Genomic DNA, 13,763 nt, shown 5'->3' with positions numbered 1-13,763 from the left:
GAAGAACTGCCGCCTGAAACTGAACTCTGACAAGACGGAAGTCTTCATCCTGGGATCCTCACCCTCCGCCTGGGACGACTCCTGGTGCCCCCCCGCCCTAGGCAGCGCACCCAAACCAACAGACCACGCACGCAACCTGGGCTTCATCCTGGACTCCTCCCTCTCCATGACCAGACAAGTCAACGCCGTCTCCTCTTCGTGCTTCAACATCCTGCGCATGCTACGCAAGATCTTCCGGTGGATCCCCACCGAGACCAGGAAGACGGTCACCCAGGCCCTCGTCACCAGCCGTCTGGACTACGGCAACTCCCTCTATGCCGGAACCACCGCCAAACTCCAGAAAAGACTCCAGCGGATCCAGAACGCCTCAGCACGACTCATCCTGGACATCCCCCGTCGCAGCCACATCTCCAGACACCTGAGAGACCTGCAGTGGCTCCCGGTCAACAAGAGAATCACCTTCCGCCTCCTCACCCACGCACACAAAGCCCTACACAACCAAGGCCCAGGATACCTCAACAGCCGCCTCAACTTCTACGCTCCCAAACGCCAGCTTCGATCGACCGGCCACGCCCTCGCCGCCGTCCCCCGCATCCGAAGAGCCACCACAGGGGGACGGTCCTTCTCCTACCTCGCCGCCAAGACCTGGAACTCCCTCCTGACCCACCTCCGCCTGACCCAGGACCACCTCGACTTCAGGAAGCAACTCAAGACCTGGCTGTTCGAGCAGTAGCGGACCCCCCTCCCCTAGCGCCTTGAGACCCTCTGGGTGAGTAGTGCGCTATATAAATGCTCTGATTGATTGATTGGTTCTTGGCATGTAGGGCTGCTGACATTCATATCTTGTGCATAGATCACCGCCTAGTGTTGGGTCCGGATGTTTGCACCTTGTTGTCCTGGAAGAGTCTTCCAAGTATCACAAGATAGGTGACTCCTCCCTTGGACTACAGTGCGCATGGGCATCTTCTCCATCCCGAGATTGTTTTTCTCCGTTGTGGCAAAGATGGAGTATAGAAAAGTAAGAGATGACCATGTAAAGCCCTGCACGCCTCCGGAGCGAAATACCTCCAAAAAAGACTGACCTTCTACCATCCAGCCAGGTCGCTGAGGTCAGAAGCCTTGTTTCTTGCCGTAGTGCCCCGTGTCAAGAGGGCACGCATTGGAGGCCGCTCCTTTAGACTGTTGGCGCCCCAGTTGTGGAATAAGCTACCAGTGACTCTGCGCAGCACTTCAAACTTGTTGGCTTTTAGGAAGGGGCTCAAAACCTGGCTTTTTACTTCCTAGTTTCCCAGGCTCTGTTGGTTTCTTCTCTGTCTTTTGCTGTTTTTCTTTTCTTGTTGTGTTAGAAGATGGGTGTGCAAATTAAAGCGTCGGGACTCATTGAGTAGCCGTACGCTATACAAAATACAGCTTAACATAACATAACATAACATAACATAACATAACATAACAAGAAGTAACTCTGCAGCTGAGACAGGCACCGGGGAGGAGGGTGGGCAATATGAATGTCAGCAGCCCTACATGACAAGAACAGATGCATACTGGTAAGTAGCATATTCTGTTCGAGGCATGTGGGCTGATGAATTCATATCTTGTGCATAGACTGTATAGCAGTTCCTCCTCTAGCGGTGGTCGGCTGCACCAGCTGCAGTAGTTTGAAAAACAGTTTAAAGGACAGCCTGGCCTACAGCAGCTTGTTGCTTAGTTTGCACGTCAACACAGTAGGGTTTAGCGAAAGTGTGTATGGTAGACCATGTAGCTGTCCTACATATGTCTTCTAGAGGAATATTCCCTAGGAAAGCCATGGATGCCCCCATTTTATGCATTGCGTGCCTTTTGGGGTAACTGTTAGAGTGTGCTTAGCTTTTTGATAGCATATTTGAATGCATTTAACTATGCATCTGGCTATTCCAGATTTTGAGATGGGATTTCCTTTATGTTGTGAGGAAAAAGCTACGAATAGTTGCTTTGTTTTCCTGAATGATTTAGTCCTGTCAACATAATAGAGCAGAGCTCTTCTCACATCTAGTGTGTGTAGTGCTCTTTGAGCCACTGCCTGTGGGCTTTGGAAGAAAACTGGCAATTCTATTGACTGGTTGATATGGAACGTGGATATACCTTTGGCATGAATTTAGGGTTAGTACAAAGCACTAACTTATTGCCGTGTATCTGCATGAAAGGTTCTTGAATGGTTAGAGCTTGTAACTCGCTCACTCGCCTGAGGGAGGTAATTGCAATTAGGAATGCCACTTTCCATGTTAAGAATTGTAATTCACATGAATGTAGTGGTTCAAATGGAGGTCCCATGAGTCTGGTGAGTACTATGTTTAAGTTCCAGACTGGTGACGGTGGATGTTTTGGAGGGATGATTTTTAAGTCCTTCCATAAAGGCTTTGATAGGTGGTACTCTGAACAGAGAAATGTGTTATCTGTTTTGGAGGTATGCTGCTATAGCAGCTAGGTGTAATCTTATGGGAAAGTATGCTAGATTGCTTCTTTGAAGATGTAATAGGTAACAGGATGGAAGCATCTACTGGATTGATTTGGTTATTATTGCAATAAATTACAAATAGGGCTCCCGGTTTTCCGTTTAAACGGATTTTTACATATAAATACAGACGGAAAACAATTTTTCCTTTGTCTGTATTTATATGTAAAAACGGCAAAATACTAGTAAAAGTTGCCCAGCTGCCGTGAGTTGCCAAGCCCCTGTTCCTTTTGTTGCTGGCCCAGCCCTTCTTTTGCATCTGTTTGGCAAGTGTATTTCTGGGGCCTCGGGGGACAGATTAATGGCGCGCAACGCCATTGGGCACAAAGAGCTTCAGCCCCCCCCACTCCCCCCCCCCCCCCCTCTTGTGTGTGTCAGCCGGGCTGAGACAGTTTCCCGGGCACACAGACAGCCGCACCCCAGCACTCCACAGGTCTTTAAAAGACCATATATTTGCTAATGAGGCTTTGTTGTCTTTTCTCACACCTTCTTAGCTTCCCTGCATCTCCGCTCTGCATATTGCTCGGAGAATCAGCCCCCCCACTTGGCACTGTTTGGGAGTTAGTCATCGTTTACAAAGGCGTTACAGATAAGTAGATAGAACTTAGGCTATAGACATTAGCACATGCACGTGACACAGAAGGTCAGGAAAACACGCAACTCTTGAAACTGCACTAGGTTTTAAAATCAGGCAGCACTCTTAAACTAGCGAGGTGCGGTTATGTAATAGTAAATAATCAAAGGCTCTTTCAGAATCGAAAAGTTGGAGAAACGTATAGAACACTTAATGTATTATAAAGAAACAGATTAATTGAATTATAAAATGCATTTTACACATTTTAAATGCAATAAAACATTAGTACTAAAAGTAGCCTTAGTCTACCAAAACGTGTACAATAGGTTTAAGATATAGCATCCTAATGTACACCTGTTATTTTTCTCACAATGACTGTAAAGACTCCCGTATTCAGTAGTGAAACATTCGGTTTCGATATGGCACACATGCAGTATGCTGACCCCGCAGCAGTCCTTTCCGTGATGCTAGTGCTGCACAGCTACCGAGGCTGGGACTGTCATGCAGCTCGAGCAGTTACTGATTGTGAGAAGTTGGCCTGATATTCAGTGTTCACTATTCTAGTGATCACTATGTATCAGTCCAAACAACCCTTATGGTGATTGGTTGTAAGTCAACCTTATAGACCAGCTATCCTAGTAGCATGGATACAAGCAGTCTTCGAGCTAAACTCTAGAGGGCGTGTTAAGCCAGCTGTTATACCATCACATATACCCCGTGAACACCCAGTGAAAGGACACCACACAAGTGTTATGAAAATAAACAGTGTATTTATTTAGATCACAACAGCCCTGTACTCTTTATGAGAACAGGGTACTAAGCACACAACAAAACTCTTACGAAAATACTTTAAGTTGCACAATTTACACAAATGCCCGAGGGGCACGAAAAACCATATACTATGGAAGTGGAATGCGAAATTACTAGCAGGTAAGTACTGGACTAATAGGCTTTGGAATCGCGAGGACTACGTTACTGAACCTTCAGATTACTAGTAGGAGGCCTAGGGGACTCGGGTACAGAGTGTGCACTCTCACGCGGGATGCGGGACAAGTCTATGGGAGCTAGTAAAGGCAAAGTTAGTGTTCTCGGGCGAACCCGATAAGGTAGGTCGAAAACGACAGTGGATCTGGACCCTTGGATAGTGAGGCTATGCTGGGGCACCGAAATGCCGAAGTTACCTAGCCCAGGGGCTGCGGCTGCATAGGTCTGCAAAGACGTCGGGAATCCTCGTTGACGAACCAGGAGCCTGAAGAAAGAGTTGCTGGCAGGCGACCAGTGAAGATTGTTCGAAGTGATCCAAGCCTGGATCGAAGATGGATGACACCTGAAAGCAGAGGGGACCAAGTTCTTAATCACTAGCCAGTGATTGTGTGGGCACCAGGATGGCACCTGGCGAAGTCACCTCGACCAGGTGAGTGGGCGACGCTGGGCTCTGCAGTCTCACGGACCAGGAGGCGTTGTCGGCGACCAGGATGGAGGTGCGAGCTGTCCCACGATGGTTGATGCGGTCGACGTCGCTGGACCCAGGATTGGGGCAACAAGTCTTGGCAAATTCAAACCCACGCAGTGGACCTAAAATGGCGTCTGGAGTGGACCAGGAGGGTCCGGGGTGCTCCTCTTTTGGAAGGGAGCAAGGGCCAGTCTGGAGCAACCAGACTAGCAGTGGTGATGTCGTCGGTCGTCGTCGGGAAAGCCACAAGCCAGCGGGCTAGTAGCCAGACAACGCGGTGAGCAGCCAAAAAGCAGAAGGGCCCCACGCAGATCTCGTGGATGCTGGTCTTCGGTGCTGGAGCTGCTCCGGGTCGGGGCTTCTCGGACCCCAAAGCACTCACCAGAGGATCCCTCGGCGGTTGTGCTGGATAGAAGTCGTGCAGTTCTGACGATGGCCGGTCCCTCGAGGTCTCGTCGCACCTACGGTTCTCAGCTTAGCTGTAGAGGTAGGTAGAGGTCAGAGGTGCCAGGGAAGCCGGGTCTCGTCGTGCTGGTCGGTCGGATTCCGGAGGAAGGACGTGCAGCAAACCGCAGAGTTCTTAGATGGTGCCTGTGGATGCAGGGTGACTACTCCTTAGCCACAAGGGAGAAATCTTGAGAAGAAGTAGAGAGTTCCTTTCGTAGAAAGTAGTTTCTTGTTTCAAAGATGATCTAATTTGGAAGGGTCCCCGCTCCTGCCTTTATCCTAAAGAAAGGGGTGGGAACGCGACTAGGTCCTGCCCTAGGGGTGGGACCAGGAAGGGGGGTGGTTACACCCCTCTCCCATGCCGGACTTTCCCCAGGCCAGGGGCTGGTGTGCCCCTGGAACTGGTTCTAGCCGGCAGATGCGTAGTGAGCACCGGGGTGCCACTTGCAGTCACCTTCCTGTAAAGCCCTGCCTACCCAGGATACACAAAACCCTGTCTGGGATGGTGCTAGCACCGCCCCTGACAGGAAACCCTTTGTCCAAGCTCCCCTCGCTGGAAGGACTCCCAGCTGCAGGGGGTCAGACTTGTGTCTGTGGTGGCAGCATCCATTTTGTGATGCTGAGGCTCGAGTTAACTTTAACCGGGGTTCACAGTTACATACATGTCGTGTCCCTCTAGAAGGGTGAAATGCTAACCCCGCCGCCAGAATTGGCAGGGGTTAGTATTCCAATTCGTATGACAACTTACTCGACATGTTTTGATAAAGCGATACCAAAGATAGCATTTAACCGCGAGGATTATAATGCACTTAAGAGTATATGGTACGCGTTATCATGGAACAGCTATTAGGACTTGGTTCCGCAAGCTGCAAACGGGCTCAGCTCATGCCAGAGCCCCATCTCACACGATTCCAAGCACTCTGCCTTCAGGATTGTCAAGGCCTGCCATAGGAGTGACTGATAGGAATCTGTGTGTCCATTTTAGGGTTAGATATAGGTATACTATATCTAAAGCAAAGGGTGATTACACCACCTTGCCCCAGCTGTCGTGCAGCCAGTTGTGTCAGATTTAGATGGCCAGCCAGGGGTGGCATAATACATGCTGCAGCCCCTGGTAGGCCCTGGGTACACCTATGCCCTGAGTTACAGGGTCTGATATGGTGGCCCAGTACCAATTGGAAATGTACCTAAGGTACATGGAATCCATTTTACAGAGAGAGCAGTAGGCCTGGGGTCCTGATTGTCAGGGTCCCAGGCCAGCTAAGTCGGAAAACCAGCAAAACACCAGGCAAAAAGTTGGGGGTAACCATAGTCAGGTATCCACCTTCCTACACTGATAGTCTGAGAACTCCTGACAGTGCGAGTGTCAGCATTACAGCTACCACTGTGCACTAGGCCAGTAGTAGTTTCGTGGTTTTCTTTGCTCGCCTGCCTCCTTGCCATCTATCACATGTCCCTGTGCCTCCTTGGAGTTACATGGGCGCCCTCGGTGTCCGGAGCATGACACATACCTACTAAGTAGGGCATAGAATGGGGCGCTATTTTTGTGCTAATATCTGTACATAGAAAAATATTTTTGTGCTGTGCCGGCCTCTTGCATCACACCTGTTCAGAGCATGGAACAGCTTACACCAAACACCAGGCGTGCCCCATCATACCTGCTGTTCAGTAGGTGTATGAAGAGGCCTCTCTTCAAGACCACTTAACGGTATTTCCGACCGGGTCAGCACTTTTGTTGTTTGATGCACCTGATGCACTGAGAAGTTGTCTCCAAGTGCATAGAGGGCACTATTTGTGTTTTTTCCTGCCTTTAACCATCAGGCCTTTCATGGCGATCGTGGGCAGGAAGAGCAACGTTGGGACACTTTCCCTAAGTGGGCTAATTTGCCTTCCTAAAGTTCCTCCACCATAGATGTGACGTAAAGGTGTTGTGGTACTGCTGAATGGGACAGGGTTTTCGACTATGGAACTGGTTTAGGTGCCCCCTACTTTAAATGAGGAAGGGCAGTGCATATATACACAATAATACGTGCCAGGGTCCGAACCAGGGGGCCACTGCAGCTTGCAACACCCATCGCCCCAATCTTTCTCGCCTGCATGTGAGACAGTTCAGATTATTGAAATTTCAGTTTAATATATTGTTTCTCTGCAGCCTCGCACAGCAACAGGTGTCCGACCTAGGCTGTGGGCTTTGCCATGCTACTACTATGTGTGGGTGGCATTATATTGTTCGCAAGAAAGTGTCACTCATAGTTGCTGAATATCACTCATGATGTCACTGAAATTATGAAGCTGTCACACATAAGCAATCTGAAACCTTGGCCTCTATGTATATTCTGTAAGGTAGTTCAGCAGGATGAGTGCCTGCTCCCTAGATAACAAACAGTGCAACAATCTGAATGGAGACAGGGCGAACAGCATTTGTTATACTTGTGAGGGGTTCTAACGAGCGTCATCTGAATGTGCAGCATAATTTATAATATCAATATATATTTTTTTTCACAGCCCAAAGGAGGCAAAACATTTTCAATATAATCACTAGTGCATTATTTTGCTACCCATGTCTGCATTGATCAATGTATATACAATGATAAATAGAAGCGTCAACCTGGTTGGCATTTTGAAATGCACACTATTCTGTTTGCTCCATTATTTTTTTATTCGTATAATTTAATTCACGTTCTCAAACCATTTTTGGCATTCTGCGAAAAGTAGGAGACGTTTTAATTCAGTCAGTAAGGCAATATGGTAGTGAACAAGTAGAGCTAGCTGCAAGGTATTAAATCATTAATAATAATTGTAATGTATACAATGAAACGTGTGTTTAATGTCCATGACAATGTCCTGGCATTTTAATTTGTGTTGTTTTGTGTCCCTCAGCGCGTTATATTTGTTCACTACCGCCTGTAAATTATGCCCTTGGCCTCTGCTCCATAAATGGGTATATCAGCTCTGTCCCATTAGGAAGCTAATTCATGTGACCTAAAGGGGTTATCAGCTATGCATGTTGTACAATCTATACAGTTACACATTTCACTAGCAGTTGGACGCTGGCTCTTGCTGACAATTTCAATGTTCTGGGTCTGCAACAACTAGTCCTAGATCCAACTCTTGTAGCTGTATGCACACTTAGCCCCATGTCTGTCTGCGGCCTGGTGGCCTGTGGTGTCCCTTTTGCATTGTGATCGGTGTGTGTTGAGTTCCTTGCCATTTAGTTTGTTGTTCCCTCAGCTCTTGTGTCCGCGTACAAGCAGTTGCACATGTGTTTTTGGGGACTAAATTAAATGTGGAAAAATACTAGCTGTAGCGTCATCTTTTGCTTGTGGCAAAAATAAATGCAGATAAATACAGAAAAAATGCTCAAAAAATAAATATGGATAAATACAGACGGAAATGGCAAAAAAATAAATACCATAAAACCGGGAGCCCTAATTACAAATCGTTTCCATTATGCTGCGTAGCATGCTCTAGTAGTTTGACGCCTTGCCTCTTTGATAATGTTCATGCAATCTGGAGGCAAGTTAAGGTATCCGAACTCTAAGACTTAAGGAGCCAGATTGCTAGGTTCATCTGATTGGGATCTGGGTGCCTGATCTCTCCATGGTTCTGGGTTAATAGACGTGGCAAGAGGCGCAGCCGTTGATGGGGAACCACAAAGTTCTAGGAGCGTTGTGTACCATGGCTGTCCTGCCCATGTGGGAGCAACCAGGATCATTGTCAGTGACTGTTGGCGTAGTTTGCGTGCTGCCAGCAGAATCAGTGGGGCTGGTGGAAAAGCGTACGCAAATCTGCCTGACCAGTTCATCCATATCGCATTGCCTTGTGACAACAGGTGTGGGAACCTGGCGGCAAAGTACAGGCATTTTTGAGTTTTCTTTTGAGGCAAACAGATCTATCTCTGGATGCCCCCACTCTTGGAAGAATGGTTGAAGAACTTTAGGGTGAATCTCCCATTCGTGTAGCTGTTGGCTGTGCCTGCTTAGCAGATCTGCTATTTGATTCTCTTTCCCTGGTAGGTGTTCTGCGAGGAGAAAGATGTTTTGGGGAATTGCCCCCTTCCATATGCTCTGTTCCTAGTGAGACAGCTGTGTAGAGTGTGTCCCTCCTTGTTTCTGAATGTAGTACATGGCTGTCATGTTGTCTGTCCAAATTTAACACAGCCTTGTTGTACAAGTATTTCTGGAATGCTTTCAGTGCTAGAAATACTACTAGCAACTGTAAGTGGTTGATATGCAGTGTCTTTTGTTTTGTTGCCCATAGTCCTTGGACTGTGCACTGAAGTAGGTGGCCTCCCCAACCGGTCAGTGATGCGTCCGCTGTTAGTACTATTTGTGGAACTGGCTCTTGGAACAGTCAGCCCTTGGAAAGGTTTGGTGGGTTCCACCACTGCAGAGAGTTGCGAGTGCGACTGTCAACCAACACTAGGTCTTTTAGTTGTCTTTGAGCTTGGTTCCACTGCTGTACTAGGCATTCTTGTAATGGACGCATTTGGAGTCGGGGATGAGGGACAATGAATATGCAGGAGGCCATCATGCCTATGAGCTGAATGAACACTCGAGCTGGCAGCTGTGGCTGAAACTTGTGGACAAGAGTTTGTATGTTGGCTATCCTGGCAGAATTTGGATATACCTTTGCTACTGAGGTATTTATTGTAGCTCCCAGATATTGTTGTATGTGGGATGGCTGTAGATGAGATTTTGTGTAATTTATGGAAAAGCCCAGACTGTACAGCAGCTGAATTTTTTGAGACGTGGGACTTACACACTGTGCGGATGATTTTGCTTTTATGAGCCAATCGTCTAGCTATGGAAACACATGTATGTGTCGCCTCCTGAGGTGTGCTGCTACTACAGCTAGGCATTTTGTAAAAACCCTTGGGGCTGTAGTTACCCCGAAGGGGAGAACTTGGAATTGGTAGTGTTGATCTTCTATTGTGAACCGGAGATATTTCCTGTGAGCTGGATGTATATGTATGTGAAAATATGCATGTTTGAGGTCTAATGTAGCAAGTAGTGTTGACCTTCTATTGTGAACCGGAGATATTTCCTGTGAGCTGGATGTATATGTATGTGAAAATATGCATCTTTGAGGTCTAATGTAGCAAGGAAGTCGCCTTGCTAGAGTAACAGGATTACTTGTTGTAGAGTAAGCATATGGAAATGCTCTGAGAGTATGTATTGGTTTAGAGGTCTGAGGTCCAGTATGGGTCTGAGGGATCCGTCCGTTTGGGGGATTAGGAAGTATAGAGAATATACTCCTGTTCCTTGGTGGTGAAGAGGGACTGGCTCTATGGCTCCTTTTTGTAGCATGGATGTGACCTCTTGTTGTAACAGTGTGATGTGTTCTTTGGACATAGGACGGTGTTTGGGTGGTATGTTGGGTGGAGTTGAAGTGAGTTCTAGGCAGTAGCCATACTGGATAATTTGTCTCACCCACCTGTCTGTGGTAATGTTGTTCCAGACTGGTAGGTATTGTTTTAATCTGCCTCCGACCGGTGTTGAGTGGTCTGGAGGGAGTGTGAGAAAGTCACTGTTTGGTGGCGGTGGAGGCTCTGGTGTTGTTGCTGCCACGTCCTCTGCCTTTGTTATTATTGCCTCTGTAACTCCCTCTGTTTGAGCCTTTATTAAAGGTGCTCTGGGTGATACTTTTGAATGTTGATGAATTTTATGATGTGTAGCCTCTCCCTGAGCTGCTGAAGGAGGAGCGACGAAAGGAACTTCTGGATTGTTGAAACTGAAGTGCGCCCATAGACTTAGCAGTTTCAGTTTCTTTTTTCATCTTTTCCAAGATGGTATCAACTGCTGGGCCAAACAGGAAATCTTGGTTAACTGGTTGATTGAGGATGGTGGATTGTACTTCGTTCTTAAAGCCGGAGATGTGTAGCCATGCATGCCGGCGTAGTAACACACTAGTATTAATGGACCTAGCTGCTGTATCAGCTGCGTCAAGTGCACATTTAATGGAAGCATTTGTGATAAATTTGCCTTCCTGTATTAGGTCGGTACCTTTCTGTTTGAAAGGGTCTGGAAGGTGTTGTAGTAGACCTTGAAGCTCGTCATAATGTGCTCTATCGTAGCGTGCTAATACAGCCTGTGTGTTTGCAATCCTCCAGGAATTTGCTGCCTGTGAGGCTACTCTTTTGCCGGATGATTCTAACATCTTTGACTCTTTGTCAGGAGGGGGAGCATCTCCTGTTTGTGAATTAGCTCGCTTTCGAGCGTTTGCTACCACAAGTGAGTCTAAAGGCAGCTGTGACCTAATACAAGGAGGGTCTACAGGGGCTGCTTTATTCTTTTTCTCAATAGTAGGATTGAGTACACGCGCTCTGGTAGGGTCTTTGAATAGATCTGGTTCGTGTTTTAGTACCCCTTTTAACATAGGAAGGGTCCGTACAATCTTTTCAGAAGTGGGAAAAGTGTTGAATAGAAAGTCCTCCTCTATAGGGTCAGTGTGCATATCTACACTTTGATATTTTGCTGCCCTATCTATTCATTGGTTAAAGACAATGGTGTCGTCGGTAGGCAACGGCTTTGTAGGGTATGTGGAGGTGTCAGGGATGGGTTGTGGTTTGTATGGATCATAAGGATCATTCTGGTCACCCCATGTGTCATCCTGTACATCTTGATCCTCATGTTCTACAAATATATCTTGAGAATCTTCCCCCATGTTATCTGCCTCATCCTAGTTGGACTGTGTTGGAGAGTAAGGCACAAAAGGCATGTTAGGAAAGAAGGGAGGAGGAGTAAAAGGAAGTAATGGGGATGTTCCAAAGTCTATTTTTTTTGTAGGGACAGGTGAAGAAGTGTCAGTGTCTAATGGAATCTTCTTCTTGTGGTAAACTGTAACGTGTCCTGTTTCAGGGTCGATATACAGTTTAGGTGGATCCGCGCTCACTGCATCAGGATGGAAGAGTTCTTCCTAGACTGTCCTTGGTTTTGGCGCAGATGGTTTAGACTTCGGTACTTGTTTGTGAGTCTTTGGCTCGAGGGCCTTTGGCTGAGGAGCTTTTTTCGGCTCGACTGCTCCTTGGTCGGCAACATTTTTTGGTTTGACGACTCGTTCTTTGACGTCCTTTGTTGGTTTGGCGAACTTCTTTGGTTCGACGACCTTGTTTGGATCGACTGCTTTTTTCGGTTCGATAGCCTTTGATGGTTGAGCTTGTTTTTTGTGCTAGACGACCTTTTTCTTCGGCTCGGTGTTCTTTGTCGAGTCTAGGGATTTTTTCAGGTCGATAGGCTTTTTAGTGTGATCTAGGTGCCCCCCAAGGGACAATTAAGATAATGCAGACTGCGCAGAATTGCGCTGCTCATATGTTGTTGAACGTCCCACGGAGAACATCTGCCAGACCTGCACTCCGCCAGTTGCACTAGCTTCCAGTGCAACAGAGGATTGAATTTAAAGCTCTGGTCACGGTTCATAAAGTAGTTAATAAAACAGGACCCGCATTGTTACAATCATTATTCTGCCTGTACAATTAAGATCCTATAATAAAAACCTCTTGACATTCCCTAAAATAAGGAGTGCGCGTATGGGTGGTCGCCGCTTCTCCCTACAGGCCTCAAAACTTTGGAACAATCTCCCACTCTACATCAGAATGGCAAGGAACCATCTTAGTTTCAGGAAGATGCTGAAAACTCTGCTGTTCGTCTAGCTTTGGTGAATGAACGTTGTCTAAAGCGCTGGGATGCCTTCGGGTAGCCATGCGCGATACAAATACGTAATCGTTCATTTAAACATTCATCTTGTTTTTGTGGATACACTCTTTTTGGTCTCGACGGCCTTTTTCGGGTCGGTCAGTTTTCTCGGATCAACGACACTTTTTGGATCTGTGCCCTTTTTCGGATCCGTGGACTTTGGCTCGACGATTTTTCGGTTCGACTGCCTTTTTGGGGAGAGCGTCGCTCGGTCCCGGGGTAACAGCAGGCTTGGGTTTGGGCTTCGGAGCAGAGAGACGGGTCTCTGAAGGAGTATGTCGATCTCGGCTAAGGCCTATTGGCGATGCTTCGACCGGAGCCTTGTCTTGAGGTGGAAGCGGGGTGGGGGTTTTGGTACTCACAGTTTGCCCCAGTGGGATCTGGTCATCGGAGTCGGACTGGACGGTGACTATTTCGAGGTCGGAGTCAGTCGCTTCTACGAGGTCGTGTTCATCATCGTAAATTTTCTCCGGTTCCGTGCTTTCCGCTGCATTTCTCGTCTAGCGGCCCGTCGGTTACGGATCGTCTTCTTTGAGCGGAACTGAACAAACGCTGCACAATTTTCCTCGTTGTGCTCAGGTGATAAGCACTTATTGCATACTGTAGGTTTGTCAGTATGCGGGAACTTGGAGTGGCATTGTGGGCACCTTTTAAATGGGCTCCTTTCCATCGACAGCAGGCCCACGTGGCGTCAAAAAGGCCCAACGGCCCGCGTCCACGACTGGATCGAGGTGGAAAATTTGATAGAGTCAAAGGGAACCAAGCGAGGACAATACAGTCAATGTAGGGGGATATTCTAAGGTAAGGAATCTATCAGTAACGTGTCTTTCAGATACACAGCTCCACAACTGGTGCTCTATATTTCACGGTGTATTAAACGAGTGAACTGTTAATTTCCTTGCCCAGGTGCAGTGGTGCTAAATAGCCACAAGATGGTGTTGTTATACAAGTTCTAAATTTTCCACAGACACATTTGTGGTAATATGGAGTTTTTACTTGACTTAAATGACAGTACCTGTGGCCCCGTGACTATCTTCAGACTATCTTTTTAGTCAGTGCATGGTTCACGAAATTAACTTTATTGGTAATACTTGGTCCTAAAGAAAC

The 13,763-nt window shown here is 47.3% G+C and overlaps 1 protein-coding gene across 1 annotated transcript in view; it reads right to left on the bottom strand.

Moving 5' to 3' along the window:
- The window catches only part of ATRN (attractin), a 960,574-nt gene that overhangs the window by 152,915 nt on the left and 793,896 nt on the right, over positions 1-13,763 (bottom strand). The gene's annotated exons all lie outside the window — the stretch shown is intronic.

Source organism: Lissotriton vulgaris, chromosome 3_2 (assembly GCF_964263255.1).
Source record: "Lissotriton vulgaris chromosome 3_2, aLisVul1.2, whole genome shotgun sequence".
Classification (NCBI taxonomy): domain Eukaryota; kingdom Metazoa; phylum Chordata; class Amphibia; order Caudata; family Salamandridae; genus Lissotriton; species Lissotriton vulgaris.
The sequence above is the reverse complement of the archived record's forward strand: the minus strand, read 5'-3'. Positions and strand labels throughout refer to the sequence as shown.